The following is a 17,099-nucleotide window of genomic DNA, read 5'->3' as shown; positions in this document are numbered from 1 at the left end:
TCTCTTTTTTCCTTAATTTTTCATGTTGGAATTTATTCTGCTTTGCTAGAATGAGTGTTATAACTTGTAATATTTCAATAAACGTATAAAAATTAAATAACTCCCTTATAATTTATGGTGAGCCTTCCAAACACTCCTCTCCCCAAGCCTACTATACCCACCTGTGTAGGGTTACCAGATGTCCGGATTTCCCAGGATATGTCCTCCTTTTGAGGACATGCCCGGAGGTCTGGATGGCTTTTCAAAACCCAGCACTTTTATCCGGGTTTTGAAAAGCTTCCCGGCACTTCCCAACAAAATCGTATTGGGACGGGGCAATCCGCGCGTGCATGGATGCAGTGCGGTGACATCACATGCACACACGGATGCATGTGACATCATTGCGTCGCTTCCTCACATGTGCGGATGCCATCTGGGGGGCAGGACTGGATGGTCCTGGGAGTGTGGCCATGTGTCCGGATTTTCCTGAAGGAAAATCTGGTAACCCTACACCTGTGTATCACCTCAATTTTATAGCTGCAGGTGACACCTATATGGCAGTATAGTAGGATTTCGGTGGTTTTTTGATGGTCTCATACTTTATACCATAATGTTATTAGAGTGCCTTAAGGGCCTGAGTCCTCTTCACTATGGTTCACTAGCCCACCCACAAGGCTATTTAAGATACCTGTTCTGCCCTACTAAGCTTTCCCATACCAGATGCTGCTGTTCTAGAGTTGGGTGCGCACCTTTTTGTTCTCATTTTTGTTGTGGTGGACTGTGGTGGAAGGAAATCGGTGAGAACTGTGGGAGTGTGAGGGTGTCTTACCTTGATGCATGCAGTGGTCAGCTAGTCAGCTTGAGCACATTTGTGGCACTTAAGATACTTCTATTCAGGTCTAGCTCTGAATATCTAAGTTCCTTCCAGGACATCGTGCAAAATGTTTGATTATCACTGCAAGAAGTCCAAGTCTAACCTGCCCTTAGCACACCCAAAGCCCGCCCATAACATGCCTCCACCATGCCCTTCCTGATCTCTGGATGCACAGAGTCTGGGACACTTCGCTAGATGTCCAGAAAGATAGTTTTGATTATCGGCGTTCTGGCGATTAGGATGTCCAAGTGATGACTTAAGATGCTTTTTGGACGCTTATATTTTTTGATTATGAGCTTCATAATTTATTATTTTTTAAAATATGACACCTGCTTCTAAATTGTTACCTTATTTTAAATACAATTCCTCTAGCTTAGCAGGGTTTTAAAAAATGTTTGCATAATTTCCTAAAGGAAAAGTCCACAAGCCATTATTAAGATGGATGGGAAAATTCTCCACTTATTTCTAGGATAAGCAGCATAAAATCTTTTACTCTTTTGGGATCTTGTCAGATACTTGGGATCTGGAATGGCCACTGTTGGAAACATGATACTGGGCTTAATGGACCTTTGGTCTGTCCCAGATGGCAACTCTTATGTTCTTATATTTTTAGTGATAGCTGTATGAGTTTCGTTTTTGATTTGTGCATCCTAACCTCTTTCTTGGTTCAACTTCTGCCTGAAGTAACCATGATTGTTCATTTGAAGACTACCGTATTTCCCCACAGATAAGCCGTGGCTTATACATTGATTTTGCAAACAGCTTAGTGGGTGTGGCTTGCTGAAATGGGGCGGCCTATCTTAAAATCCCAGCACACAAACCTACTTGGACTGCAGCAGTCAGATGGGACATTACCTGCTGGATGGCTGCTGGCTCCCTCCTCCAATCTCACGGCCAGCGGTGCAGGCTCACAAGAACTGATGGCAGCCATTCAGGAAGCGATGCTGGGCCAGACTGGAGATTGAAAAGATCGCTCCTGCCCTTCATCGCTGGCCGCTAGATTGGAGGAGGCAGCCGTCAGCCATCTAGCGTCGGAGGTATTTAAAGGGGATTTAAAAAGGTACGGGGGGGGGGGGATGATTTTTTAAAAAGTTCAGCTAATCTAGATAAGCCGCAGCTAGTAACATGGGGCAGCTTATCTAACAGGTGTAAAATGACATTTTCTGCGGCCTATACACTGGGGCGCCCTATCATGTGGGGTGGCCTATATATGAATGAGACAACCTCCCAATGCATATAGCATACTCCTAATGAATAAGAGGGGCTCAGAGTGAGAAAGCCTTAAAATCTGGGCCTCTTCTATCAAACTACGCTAGCAGTTTTTAGCACAGAGAGCCACGCTGAATGGCCCGCGCTGCTCCCGTAGCACATAGGAACTCTGTGAGCATCGGGAGCAGTGCGGGCCATTCAGTGCGGTTTACCGCACTACAAACTGCTAGCACAGTTTGATAGAAGAGGCCCTTAGTGTGATACATTCCTAATGAGTGACAAGAGGCTCAATGAGTGACAGACATTTCAAATAAATGTGACACACACACTCCTAATAAGGGGGAGAAGTGGCTTAGAGAGCATGAGTGTGGCAAAACCTTCTAAATGAGTGTGACACTCCTAAAAAAGTGAGAAAAGAGGTTCAAAGAGTGAGAGAGCCTTCTCACTCCTAAAGGATTTTCAGAATGGAAAGCAACTTTTGCAGGAAGTACAGGGTGTCTGAATCCATTCAGAGTCCTTTTACAATATGCCTAACTTTGTACTGAGAAAGAGTGAAAGTGGTGTGTGTCTACATATTTCATAACAAGTAAGTTTATCTAATCAATAACATCTGTTATAATAAATACAACCAAAACTTTTATTCCTTCTTGCTATGCCCCTTGGCTACTTAGTAGGATATCACACAATCATTTGTATCAAAAGAGGTGTGATTCTGCCAATGGCCACTGGGGGGCACTATAACACCAAAATCTGCAATAGGATACTAGATGTCCATGATGGTGTGGATAACACTATAAAATCATAAGTGTTCAAGGCTTGTGCAGATGAGGACAGAGCTTGCAGCAATGGGGCAGGGACAAGAAAAGAACTCTCCCGGACTGGACGGGAAAATGAGTTCCCACGGGGACAGGGAAAAATGCGTCCCCGTGTCATTCTCTAGTGTTGAGCCAAGTGAATCAGTTCTTTGTAGATATACCTTAATAAAGCCTAGAGTTAGATTACTGCTGGTTTGCCTTGTGTTTCTGTCAGCACCACTGTTGTCTTCTTGTTTGGGCTGTCTGCAGTGGTCTTGGTTTCCTCTGTGATTTTCATCTTCAGCACAGTGTACTAGAACTAGCTCTGGAGCTGCCGGTAGCTGTTCTGCATGTGTTGTGTATTCACACAGCACATCACAACACATGCTACTTTGGGGGAGTCCTGCTAGCTCAGCTGATTGGGGATTCCCCTGCTGTGATTAGCCGAGCCAGTAGGGAGATCTGCAGCGGCAAGATAAAAAGCTGCATTTTGATGTCTTTTGACAGGAGGGATGGGAGGAAGAGTTACGCCTACAGGCGCTGCATATAATTTGCATGCTATTTGTACAGAGCACCACCCACAACAGAAAAATCACTCTCATCACAGTATTTTTCCCATGGTATTGGAGCTTTGTGTATCCTGCCCTCAGAAACTTTTAAGACAAATTTTTCCCTCAAGCAGTTCTAAAGTTAAGCTAAGATTATACAATTCCTCAGTTCTAAATGTAGGACTCCTTTAACTGAGGTGTGTTAGGGCATTAACGTGCGGAATAGCGCGCGCTGAATTGCCATGCGCGCTAGACCTTAACGCCAGCATTGAGCTGGCATTAGTTCTAGCCACGTAGCGTGTGATGTAGCGCGCGGTAATATCCTGCATATGCTAAAACCACTAGCACACCTTAGTAAAAGGAGCCCCTAGTCTTAACAGCCCTTGAACTTTTAAAACAGAGTTCCAGTAGTCAGTGGCGTACCTAGGGTATGTGGCACCCGGGGCCCATCATTTTTTGACACCCCCCCCCCCCCCCCTCATGTAAAATTTTTTTTTTTTTTTTTTTTGCAATAACCATGAAATGGAATAAATGGTCAGAATAGAAACAGGCAGTGAAAATTTTCTTTTTTTTTTTTCAAAGTATTTTTATTGAGAATGGCAAAAGGTCCAGACAAGCAACCATGGTCTGTACAGAAACTTATACATTATCAAAAAGAACACAGAATGAGAGTAACAGCAACAACAAGCATGAACAAGCCTCTCCCAAGAGAAAATTGCCAATGAGAGGCATAGCAATACACAACAAAAGGCCAAAACTTGGGGCAAGCAAACAAATCCCACCCCAGAACCCACAAGAATAATAAGCCGGACTAGACCCTCAGCCATATTTTATAATGAAAAAAAACCCCCACAAGCAACAACACCCAGACCGCTCACCAGACACACCAATCCGCACAACAAGCACCCAAGAAACACCCAGCCACCACCCAGACAAAACTACCAGACACACCTACCCCACCAAGCCCAGACCCAACCCCCCCTCCCCAGAGAGGGCAAGCGCAAAGTGGACCGTGAAAAGGGCAGCTGCAGAAGTGGAAAGCCCCAGATAAGTAGGTTAGCTAAAGAAAGCCCACAGATAGAAGAAATCAGGATAACAGAAGTTCCAACAAATGCTCCCACAGAAAATTTTCTTTTATTGAACCTCATTTATGTAACCATTATTCCAAACATAACATAACATAAATTATGTCTGAATTGTCATGACATCAGAAGTAGTTGCAGGTGATGCTTGGGACAGTTCTGATTATGTTAGTTTGGTTTTATGTGTTTTTTTAATAGAAGGGTTTTTATTTCTTTTTTTAAGGTTTTGTAGTTTGTGGTCGAGGTCAATAGGTTGTAGAGTTGGGGGTCAAGTGTTGCAGCTCGAATGGCTAGGAGGTTGTCGAACAGTTTTTTTCTTTTGACGTTTTTGGTTGGAGGGTGTGTGAATGGTGCGTGAGTTCTCCTATGTCTGTTTGAAGTGGATTGAATTATTTAGCTGAAGAAATTAGTTACCCCCCCCCATTCCACACACATTAATTCTCTTCCATTTTTGTTCCCATTATAAAAAAACACTGATAAGTTCCCAGGAAAAAAATACATTAAAATAAGAAGTGAAAACAAAGGCCCCTACAGATGAGAACATAACATAAGAATAGCCTAACTGGGTCACACCAATGGTCCATCATGCCCAGTAGCCCATTCTCATGGTAGCCAATAGTGCTGCCCGATTCAGAGAAAAATATTTCATTCGATCCGATTCACCCTGTTGAATCGATTTTTCGATTAGATTCACTGTTAATGACACCGCTTTTTAAGTTTAAACAAAGTATAACAATAAATTTCACAACAACAATAAATTTCACAAAGTACTTTAAAAAAAAAAAAATCACATTTTTCCATTAAAGCAGTTCTGGAGACATTTGCTTGAACAGTCTTTTTTCCCAGTCCATAAGCAAGCAATATGAAAAAGATTTCCTTAATTATCTACTCAAACATTTTTGCTATTTACTTTCATTGTACCTAGACTATTATTCAGTAGAAAAAATTTAGTTTGTTCAATCAAGCAGAACATTCACTCATAGAAGTCCAATGTCCACACAGGATTTGATTGAACAAACAAATTTTTTCTACTGAATAATAGTTTAGGTATACTGAATAGCAAAAATGTTAAAGCCACACAGAAAAGCAGTAAAAGTCAATAGGTTCTCCAAGTGGGAACAACTGAGTGCACCAATCCAGGGCAAGCAGACGCTTCCCCCATGTCTTAATAACAGACAATGGACTTTTCCTCCAGGAATTTGTCCAAACCTTTCTTAAAACCAGCTACGCTATCTACTTTTAACATAACTTCTGGCCACTTCATTTTTAAGCTTAGATCTTTCCTTCCAAACAGAGACCTTGCTAGATGTCAAATACAGCACAAGGTAACTTCACATGGACTTAACTGTGCAGGAAATGAATCTCCTCATACACCCACCATATAGTGCAAAAATGTGCAAAGGTCTGTTTTTTTCTTTCGATCACTACATAGCCTAATGCCACACAAGCAGCGCTGTTACAAACATATTCTGAAGGTCAATGCTAAGGTTGACAAAGTTTCCTTCCTTGGACCAGAAGGAGATACTGACAAACCACTGGAAGAGATTCTAAAACAACTACCCAGAAATAACACCCAAAGACCCACTCAGTGTGTGAACCAGTTGAGTGGAGTGGACTAACTGGGGGTGGAAATGGGCCCAGAGTTTGCTCAGCAGAATTTCCCAGACTACCTCTTCCTCTCAACACACTGACATGCTACCACCACCACCAACACTAGGAACACCTCACCGAGTATGCCAGCAATGCTTATAAACTTTATAAAACACATTATTATATTTTCTTATAAAGCATATATTTTAACTGAACTCAGCCTTGCCATTCACAAAAATAGAAAAGTTCCCATTTCAAGCTGTCTCATGTACACTTTTCAAATCTAACATATTGTAATCACAAAACAGAAAATAAAATTATTTTTTCTACCTTTTGTTCTCTGATCAATATTCAAATCTTGTTGGTCCCAGGCTCTTGTTGTCTTGCTTGCCAGGGTCTCCTTTCTCCGTGCTAACCATCCGTCTGCCATCTCTGTTCTCCCCTTCCGTTTCCCTTCCCTCTCCCGGAGATCTGGCATCTTTCCTTTTTTTTGTCTCCATCCACAGATTCACCTTTTCTCAACTCCCCACCACCCCAGGATCCATCTCTCCCTTTCTGTTCCCAACTATCCTCCTATCCAGTATCTCTATCCCCCCTCCACACCATCCCCTGTTTCCAAGTTCTCTCCCTTTCTGTTCCTTCCCTCCCTAAATCCCATTATGCACCATCTCTCTCCCACTCCTCTGTTTTTAGACCCATTATTTCTAACCCCCAAAGTCTGGCATATGCACGTATCTTTGAACCCCCCCCTTCCCTCTCTCCCTCTGTGTACTTTTACACCAGGACCCCCCCTCCCCCGAAGGTCTGTCCCCCCTCCGAAGGGCTACACCCCACCCCTGAAGACCTGCACCCCCCGAAGGACTTTACCTCCCACCCGAAGGTCTGTCCCCCTCTGAAGGCCTAAACCCCACCCCTGAAGGCCTGCACCCTCCCCGAAGGATTGTACCCCTCACCCGAAGGTCTGTCCCTCCCTGAAGGCCTGCACCCATCCCGAAGGCCTGCACCCACCCCGAATGCCTGCACCCACCCCGAAGGCCTGCACCCACCCCGAAGGCCTGCACCCCCGAAGGCCTGTCCCCCCCCTTGAAGGCCTATCCCCCCTTAAAGGTCTGCCTGTCCCCCCCCCTTGTAGGCCTGTCCCCCCTTAAAGGTCTGCCTGTCCCACCCCCTTGTAGGCCTGTCCCCCCCTTGAAGGCCTGCCCCCCCCCTTGAAGGCCTGCCTGCTTGTCCCCCCTTGAAGGCCTGTCCCCCCCTTGAAGGTTGGCACCCCCCCAAAGGCCTGCACCCCCTTGTAGGCCTGTCCCCCCCTTGAAGGCCTGCCTGCTTGTCCCCCCTTGAAGGCCTGTCCCCCCCCTTGCAGGCCTGCCCCCCCCCTTGAAGGTTGGCACCCCCCCAAAGGCCTGCACCCCCTTGAAGGCCTGCACCCCCTTGAAGGTCGGCACCCCCCCTGAAGGCATGCACCCCCCCTGAAGGCCTGTCCCCCCTTGAAGGCCTGTCCCCCCCCTTGTAGGCCTGTCCCCCCCCCCCTTGTAGGCCTGTCCCCCCCCTTGAAGGCCTGCCTGCCTGTCCCCCCCTTGAAGGCCTGCACCCCCTTGAAGGTCTGCACCCCCCCCCCGAAGACCTGCACCCCCCCTTGAAGGCCTGCCTGCCTGCCTGTCACCCCCCTCCCCCTTGAAAGTCTGCCTGCCCGCCCGCCCGCCCCACCCTGAAGGCCTGATGCCCCGACCCACCCCGAAGGACCATTCGCCCCCCTGGCCTCCCCGCACTACCTATGAAGCAGCCGCAGCAGGATCGCGACGTCAGCTATATTTGCGCTACTTAGGAGCTGCTTCCTGCGTCGCGGTCCCGCCCCCTCCTCTGACGTCAGAGGAGGGACGGGACCGCGGCGCAGGAAGCAGCGCCCAAGCAGCTGAGGGATTGCTGACGTCGCGATCCTGCTGCGGGCTGCTTCATAGGTGTGCTGGAAGGTCAGTGGGGCGAGCGGTCCTTCGGGCGTGGGGGGGGACTGAGCGGCAAGGCCGGGAACACCCCCTCAGGGCTGGTACCCGGGGCGGCCCGCCCCCCCCGCACCCCCCTAGGTACGCCACTGCACCGAACCAAACTGATAGAAGGAGAATGAGCTTCTTCAGGGATCTGACCCAGTTCTAATACCTCTCCGTCTCCGTGCCGACCGACCCCCTCAAGGACCGACCCTTGGAAACATGTTTTCAGGCTTGGAATCCAGTTAAAAGGCAATAGACGCTCTGTCTATACCTGGGACCAAACTGAAAGAAATTTGTCCAGCCCTGGCAAGTTCAAACCCAACTCAAACCAAATTCTGCACTCCTGGGGAAGGGGGAGGTTTTGCTTCTGAGAAAGTGCTCCTTAGTACATCAGAATCTCTGTCTGCTTCTTGGCACCAGCACTGGAGAAATAATGAGACGCCCTACTTTCTTTCTGCATGTGAAGCCATCTGGAGGGGGGGGGGGGTGTGTGTTTGTGAGTACCAGAAGGCACTGCGAGGAAGGAACGGGGTATATTAGTAGATCTGTGTGTGATGGAGGGCACTAGGGCCAGCAGGAGTGAGGTACATAGTTAGAGCTGTAGAGGGGGGGGGGAGAAGGAGGGTGTCCCTATTGCAAGGGAGGAGTGAGGTTTTCCCTCGCCTTTTCTTCAGTCCTAAAGTTCACATTTTCTGGCTTTGGCTGCCTTCAGCAGTCATGCGACCGGGTAACAAAGCCCCCCTGACCCTGCACGCTGTCTGATTCGGCTGCTGTTGAACAGTTTGCGTGCCGGAACCCTTCTCAGGCTGAGTGGAATTTGGGTTATGAGCTGCAGGGAGTGGTTGTGAATTTCTCCGTGAGAACCTTGTGCATCCTCCTCCAGCTTGAGTTCCGATCCTCCCCGAGGCTGACGTATTTCCTGTTGCCTCAGCTTTCAACAGCAATCTGACCTGGAGGAGGGGAGAACAAGGCCTGGGAATGCATTTATCTGAGTTTGGGGTTTAGGTTTCTGCCACTTGGTGCTGAATGTAAGACGCGCGCACGAGGACGCGCACGCGTAGACGTCCGCACGTAGACGCCCGCACTAGACGTCCCCACGTAGACGTCCGCACTAGACGTCCCCACGTAGACGTCCCCACGTAGACGTCCCCACGTAGACGTCCGCACTAGACGTCCCCACGTAGACGTCCGCACTAGACGTCTAGTGCGGGCGTCTAGTGCGGACGTCTACGTGGGGACGTCTAGTGCGGACGTCTATTGCGGACGTCTATTGCGGACGTCTAGTGGGGACGTCTATTGCGGACGTCTATTGCGGACGTCTAGTGGGGACGTCTATTGCGGGCGTCTAGTGGGGACGTCTAGTGGGGACGTCTAGTGGGGACGTCTAGTGCGGGCGTCTAGTGGGGACGTCTAGTGCGGACGTCTATTGCGGACGTCTATTGCGGACGTCTAGTGGGGACGTCTATTGCGGACGTCTAGTGGGGACGTCTATTGCGGACGTCTATTGCGGACGTCTAGTGGGGACGTCTATTGCGGGCGTCTAGTGGGGACGTCTAGTGCGGACGTCTAGTGGGGACGTCTAGTGCGGGCGTCTAGTGGGGACGTCTAGTGCGGACGTCTATTGCGGACGTCTAGTGCGGGCGTCTAGTGGGGACGTCTATTGCGGACGTCTACGTGGGGACGTCTAGTGCGGACTCAAGCTGGAGGAGGATGCACAAGGTTCTCACGGAGAAATTCACAACCACTCCCTGCAGCTCATAACCCAAATTCCACTCAGCCTGAGAAGGGTTCCGGCACGCAAACTGTTCAACAGCAGCCGAATCAGACAGCGTGCAGGGTCAGGGGGGCTTTGTTACCCGGTCGCATGACTGCTGAAGGCAGCCAAAGCCAGAAAATGTGAACTTTAGGACTGAAGAAAAGGCGAGGGAAAACCTCACTCCTCCCTTGCAATAGGGACACCCTCCTTCTCCCCCCCCCCCTCTACAGCTCTAACTATGTACCTCACTCCTGCTGGCCCTAGTGCCCTCCATCACACACAGATCTACTAATATACCCCGTTCCTTCCTCGCAGTGCCTTCTGGTACTCACAAACACACCCCCCCCCCCCTCCAGATGGCTTCCCCTGCAGAAAGAAAGTAGGGCGTCTCATTATTTCTCCAGTGCTGGTGCCAAGAAGCAGACAGAGATTCTGATGTACTAAGGAGCACTTTCTCAGAAGCAAAACCTCCCCCTTCCCCAGGAGTGCAGAATTTGGTTTGAGTTGGGTTTGAACTTGCCAGGGCTGGACAAATTTCTTTCAGTTTGGTCCCAGGTATAGACAGAGCGTCTATTGCCTTTTAACTGGATTCCAAGCCTGAAAACATGTTTCCAAGGGTCGGTCCTTGAGGGGGTCGGTCGGCACGGAGACGGAGAGGTATTAGAACTGGGTCAGATCCCCGACCCACCCCGAAGGACCATTCGCCCCCCTGGCCTCCCCGCACTACCTATGAAGCAGCCGCAGCAGGATCGCGACGTCAGCTATATTTGCGCTACTTAGGAGCTGCTTCCTGCGTCGCGGTCCCGCCCCCTCCTCTGACGTCAGAGGAGGGACTGGACCGCGGCGCAGGAAGCAGCGCCCAAGCAGCTGAGGGATTGCTTACGTCGCGATCCTGCTGCGGGCTGCTTCATAGGTGTGCTGGAAGGTCAGTGGGGCGAGCGGTCCTTCGGGCGTGGGGGGGGACTGAGCGGCAAGGCCGGGAACACCCCCTCAGGGCTGGTACCCGGGGCGGCCCGCCCCCCCCCCCCCGCCCCCCCTAGGTACGCCACTGCCAGTAGTAATTCCTCTGTTTTAATTCCATCCCTCAATCTAGGAAAACTGACAAATCAGCTGAAATCAAACAGCAAATATTTTTATAATTTTTCCTTGGGTGCACAAGAGGATGAAACACCTCTGGTTGAGTGAGCCTGCACCATGAGGGAGGGGCTTCTTTCTGGCCACTATGTAAGCCGCAGAAATGGCCATGTGAATCCACCTGGAAATGGTAGCCTTAGAAGCCAGCCTACCTTTGCGGGCAGGACCCACCAGAACAAACAGGTGGCCAGAGAGGCAAAACTCATTGGTGACCTCCAGGTACAACAATAAAAGTCTGCACACATCCAAGGACTGTAACACCCAGTCCTACTCCCTTGACCAGAGGAAGCATAAGCAGGAAGCCAAACTTCCTGATTCACATGGAAAGCGGAAACCACTTTCGGGAGAAAAGAAAGGACAGTATGCAGCATTACAGCGGACTCCGTAATACGCAGAAAGGGATCCCTGCAGGAAAGGGCCTGGAGTTCCAAGTCCCTGCAGGCTGAGGTAATAGCCATCAGGAAGACTGTCTTGATCATGAGATCCATCAGAGATGCCTGCTCCAGAGCAGGGCCGCCATCAGGGCAGTACTACCAGTCCTGCATTCAGGGGCCCGGAGCTGAAAGGGGGCCCGGGCTCCCCCAGGGTCCTAGGCCACAATTCTTCAACCGTCGGTCCCAGTGGCGTACCTAGGGGGGGTGGGGGGGGGCGGTCCGCCCCAGGTGCACAGGAGAGAGCTGGACGGGGGACCCTCGGAGTTAAATACATCTCGAGCCGCGAGGCTTGTCTTCTATTCCTACCTGCCCTGCCGCTCACAAATAGCCAATTGGAAGTGTTCCCCGATGTCAGCGCTGATGTCGGAGGGAGGGCTTAAGCAAAGCCTGCCCTCCGACATCAGCGCTGATGTCAGAGAATACTTCCGGTCGGCTATTTGTGCGCGGCAGGGCAGGCAGGAAACAGGAGACAAGCCTCTCGGCTCAAGCTCCGTTTTGCTGAGAAAGTTGCAAAAATGGGCTGGGAGGCAAACGCGGAACACAAAAGGGGGGAGGGAGTGTGTTTTGGACACAAGGCATGAACTTGGGAGAGAGGAAGGGAGGGAAAGAGATGCTGAGGTGGGGGAGGGAATGGTTTTTGGACACAGAAGGCATGGACTTGGGAGAGAGGAAGGGAGGGAAAGAGATGCTGAGGTGGGGGAGGGAATGGGTTTTTGGACACAGAAGGCATGGACATGGGAGAGAGGAAGGGAGGGAAAGAGATGTTGAGGTGGGGGAGGGAATGGATTTTTGGACACAGAAGGCATGGACTTGGGAGAGAGGAAGGGAGGGAAAGAGATGCTGAGGTGGGGGAGGGAATGTGTTTTTGGACACAGAAGGCATGGACTTGGGAGAGAGGAAGGGAGGGAAAGAGATGCTGAGGTGGGGGAGGGAATGTGTTTTTGGACACAGAAGGCATGGACTTGGGAGAGAGGAAGGGAGGGAAAGAGATGCTGAGGTGGGGGAGGGAATGTGTTTTTGGACACAGAAGGCATGGACTTGGGAGAGAGGAAGGGAGGGAAAGAGATGGTTGTGTACACGGGGAATAGAAGAAAGGAGAATTTTTGGTCATAGGGAGGGAGTAAGGTACAGATAGTGGCATACCAAGGTGGGGGAGGGTGGGGGAGGGTGTGGGAGGGTGTGGGAGGGCGGTCTGCCCCACCTCACCCCGGGTTTACGTCCCAAGGGGATGCACAGCTGGCCACCCTCCAGTGTTCTCCCTAGGCCGGCAAACTGCGGCTCTTTAGCCACTTGAGTGCCACCGCCGCCATCGGGAACAGGCCGGCGCCAAGTTCTCCCTGCTTTTCCCTGTGGGGCCGACCAACTCTCACCACTCGCGTCAATTCTGACGTCGGAGAGGACGTTCTGGGCCAGCCAATCGCTGCCTGGCTGGCCTAGAACGTCCTCTCCGACGTTAGAATTGACGTCGGGTGGTGAGAGTTGGTCGGACCCGTGGGGAAGAGAAGCAGGGCGAACTCGGTGCCGGCCTGTTCCCGATGGCGGCAGTGGCAGCCTATTCCCCAGTGGCGGTGGCAGCATTTTCCCAATGGTGGTGGCATAGGGGAGGGCAGGGAGAAAGAAAGAAAGGGGGGGACAGGAAGACAGAAAGAAAGAAAGGGGGCAGGGTGAAACAAAGAAAAATGGGGCACGGAGAGAGAGAGAAAGACAGACATACAGAACGAAAGAGGGTGTGGAGAGAGAAAGAAAGAATGGGGCAGGGTGAGAGAGAGAAAAAAACAGACATACAGAAAGAAAGGGGGTATGGAGAGAGAGAAAAAGAAAGAAGGGGCAGGGTGAAACAAAAAAAAAGTTTGGGGAGAGAATGAGGTCTGGAGGAGAGGAAGCATACAGGAGGCTGAAAGAAGGGAAGAAATATTGGATGCACAGTCAGAAGAATAAAGTGCAACCAGAGACTGATGAAATTACCAAAGGTAGGAAAAATGATTTTATTTTCAATTTAGTGATCAAAATGTGTCTGCTTTGAGAATTTATATGTGCTGTCTATATTTTGCACTATGGCCACCTTTTACTAAACCGCAATAGTATTTTTTAGCGCAGGGAGCCTATGAGCGTTGAGAGCAGCGTGGGGCATTCAGCGCAGCTCCCTGCGCTAAAAACCGCTATTGCATTTTAGTAAAAAGGGAGGGGGAATATTTGTCTATTTTTGTATAGTTGTTACTGAGGTGACATTGCATAAAGTCATCTGCCTTGACCTCTTTGATAACCCGCGGAATATAAATGATAATTAACATTTTCTCTGCGTACAGCGTGCTTTGTGTTTTTAAAATTTTATTGTTGGTAGATCATTTTGACTTGGCCACAAAGGTAAGGGGAAGGGAGGGGGGGGGGAGCTGCTGAAAGACATCTAGTACGGTAATCCTTGCAGGCTTGACTGTGCAGGGAATTATTTTAGTAAAATCATGTTTTGTTATGTGACTGGCATTATTTAGACTTTAATTTCTATGAATGAATAGAATGAAAATTATATAAATTACTTGCTTGTTTTTATGTGCGTGCGCTGAAGGAAAGTGGAGAGAGAGTTGGCTGAGGACGCTGAAGGGAAATGGGGAAGAGAGAGTGGGGAGAAGACGCTGATTTATAAATTGACAATTGTACAGAATATTGTTTCTTTTTTATATTCATCCATAGCTGCATGTTAATGATGTGCTCATATGCACTTATTTATCATCATAACATATACATCATCATTAACATGCAGCTGTGGATGTGTAAGGACAGGCTGAGGAGGATGGGTGGGAAGCAAGGAAGGTGCACATATCAACATATCGTACATTTTTAACACGCATGATGTAGCTATAGGCAAGCTGAGGAGGATGGGATCATACAGATGTGTATGTTCAGATATGCGCTCAGATGTGTAGTTTTTTCTGATATATTTATTAAGCTTACAGCATTTATAAAAACACATTTAATACTTGTTACAAAAAATATTGTGCAATTGTGATCTACTTCTGGCCTACAAAGGTCAAAAGAAATCCTTAACTGAGATTTTACATTCAAAAGTGAATTATAGCTACTAGCACTATTATTTATTAGTTATTTATTATACAGATGTTTGTTAGTTTGTTATTAGTTCAGTATTAGACATATGTTACTTTAGAATAGATAGGTATAGATTAGTTTAGTTTAGGTTAGGTTAGGGCCATGCTGAAAGAGTCTACCTTGACGTGGTTGCAGGCTTACAAATCTTTTGGTCAAAGAGTGCGATGACAGAGAAAAGTATGTGTGTATTCAGCCCATGGAAGAAGGGAGGGTCAGGGGGGGGGGGAAGGGGTGCGTGGGGGGCTCAATAGGATTGCTCAGTAAGGGGCCCAGAAATTTCTGATGGCAGCCCTGCTCCAGAGGCTCATACGGTGGACGAGCCAGAAAGCGAAGAACCAGATTAAGATTCCAGGTCGGACAGGGAAGGCGCAACGGAAGCTGAAGCCACAGAGTGCCCCACAAAAAATGAGCTACATCCAGATGAGCTGTCAATGAGCCCCTCAGAGAAAGAGGGCCCATACATGACAGACCGGCAAGCTGTACATGGAGCAAAGCTTCCGCTAGGCCCATCTTCAGGCCATCCTGCAGAAATTCTAAGACCCAAGGAATCGATGGGAGAGATGGATCCACCTGTTGCAGAGCGTACCAGGCCTGGTGACACCTCAAAGCCTTCGTATAGGCCACCACTGTGGAGTTCCTTTTTGCTGTGAAGCAACCTGGCAATCACAGCTGAAGAATAGTCCCGGCTAGTTAAAGCTGTGCACTCAAGAGCCATGCCATAAGACCAAAGTGGTCCAGATCCTGTGTGAGAAGACGAAAATGACAAGGTAGCCAGAGCCCCCGACCCTGCTGGAGCCAAATCAAGTTAGCATACCACGGCCACCTTGGCCAATCGGGTGCAACTAGAATCACCAGACCTTTGTGGGCAGCTATTCTTCTCAACAGAAGCCTTATCTCAGCCACGGAGGAAAGACAGAGGAGACCTTTCCGTGGCCAGGCCTGAACCAGAGTGTCTAGGCCTTCACTGAAGGCCTCACGACAACAACTGAAGAATCGATTGGCTTTCTTGTTGGCTGCAGTTTCTATGAGGTTGCCTGTGGGTCTCCCCCCACTGATCTACTATGCACTCAAACGCTCTTTGCGACAGGGACCACTCTCCAGGGTCCAGCATCTTGACGACTGAGAAAGTCTGCTTGAATGCTGTTCACTCCTGCCAACACCACGAGATGTTTCTCCACCCACCAGAAAAGAAGGTGAGCCTCCACGCTCAGAGAGGGGCTCCTTGGGCCCCCCTGCTAGTTAAAATAAGCTACTGCCATAGCGCTGTCTGAGAAGACACTTACTGCAGAAAAATTAAATAAAATTATTTCTCCCTGCTATTTATTCCCAAACTGAACTCTACTATATTTCCCTTTCTGAGCTATGTTTTCTGGCTGGGCTGGGCTGCACAGGGATCTTCACTAGCTTTCTCTGGCTCTCACATCAAATCACTTCACAATCAGCAGCTTTAAATTGAATAGAAACCCCTTTTTTGAATGTTTCTTTGAATTTATGTGCTCCCGTGTAGTCCTCAGTTTTCTTTATCACACATCAAAACACCATTGGATTTGATTCCAAATTATTTCTCTAACACCCTTGCAGACACTCCCAGTCATGCAACACTGCCAAGTAAGCAATTAAACCTTAAATAAAGAAAATTATTTTTCCTCATAGAGGAGGAGCAAACACACACAGAGCCATACAATTTACCGACCCAGCAGCTCTCTCTAACAGAAAACCAAGCTGTAACCTTAGCAATTCAGGTTCAGCTGCCAGCATCTGACTCAATCTGAGTCTTCTTTACAAAGGTTCTCCTAACTTTTCAAAACATCTTCTGTATTCCATTCTCCATTTTGAAATCCTCACTTTCCATAGGAAGCAATGGAGAATCTCAAAACAGAGAAACAAAACACATAAACCATACTCCAATTCAAACATAGTAGTCCACAATTCACAACCCATTCCAAGCTGTCCTATCTAGGTTTTCAAAAAGTTAAAAAAAAAAACCCCACAGAATTAAAGGACGCAGCAAATTTTCCCCCCAAATACCAATCAAAATTATCCAAACCCTCCACAAAAACAACGGGTGGCTAGCCAGGTGCATCAGAGTTGACTCAGGGAGGTAAAACATTAATGTTGGGGGCTTTTTTATACCCCATTTACATTAAAACACATTAATTCAATCTCCTACTTGTGCTAATTTAAATTCTGCTAAAAGATTGGGTTTTTTTTAAACAACTCGAAACCGGGACCCTTTAACAACTCAGAGCTTGATGTAAAATCGAGATTAATTTAACCCCAGCGCTCATATAAACAACTTCTCAGGACCTAAAAACTACTTTCCCCAAAGTTATACACCCATTAGGAAGAATTATGGCGTCCTGATGAGAATCCAGGCCTTTATTAATAAATAAACCAAGGTTCTGGCTGCCTACAACTCCCAGCACTTTCTGGGGCTTAAAAATACGCATTCTATACATGCATGATGGTGCAATCGCATCTGGCATGGCAACACCGAGGACTCTCTCTGACCCAACTCTTGGGGATCTTTCCTGCCTGAGCCACCATTTAAAAATATAATTCATTTAATTTTGAGGCTTCCAGGTCTCAATTCTCTCTCTCTGGGCTTTCCCTGA

This window comes from Geotrypetes seraphini, chromosome 3, assembly GCF_902459505.1.
Source record: "Geotrypetes seraphini chromosome 3, aGeoSer1.1, whole genome shotgun sequence".
NCBI classification, from domain to species: Eukaryota; Metazoa; Chordata; class Amphibia; order Gymnophiona; family Dermophiidae; genus Geotrypetes; species Geotrypetes seraphini.
The sequence above is the reverse complement of the archived record's forward strand: the minus strand, read 5'-3'. Positions refer to the sequence as shown.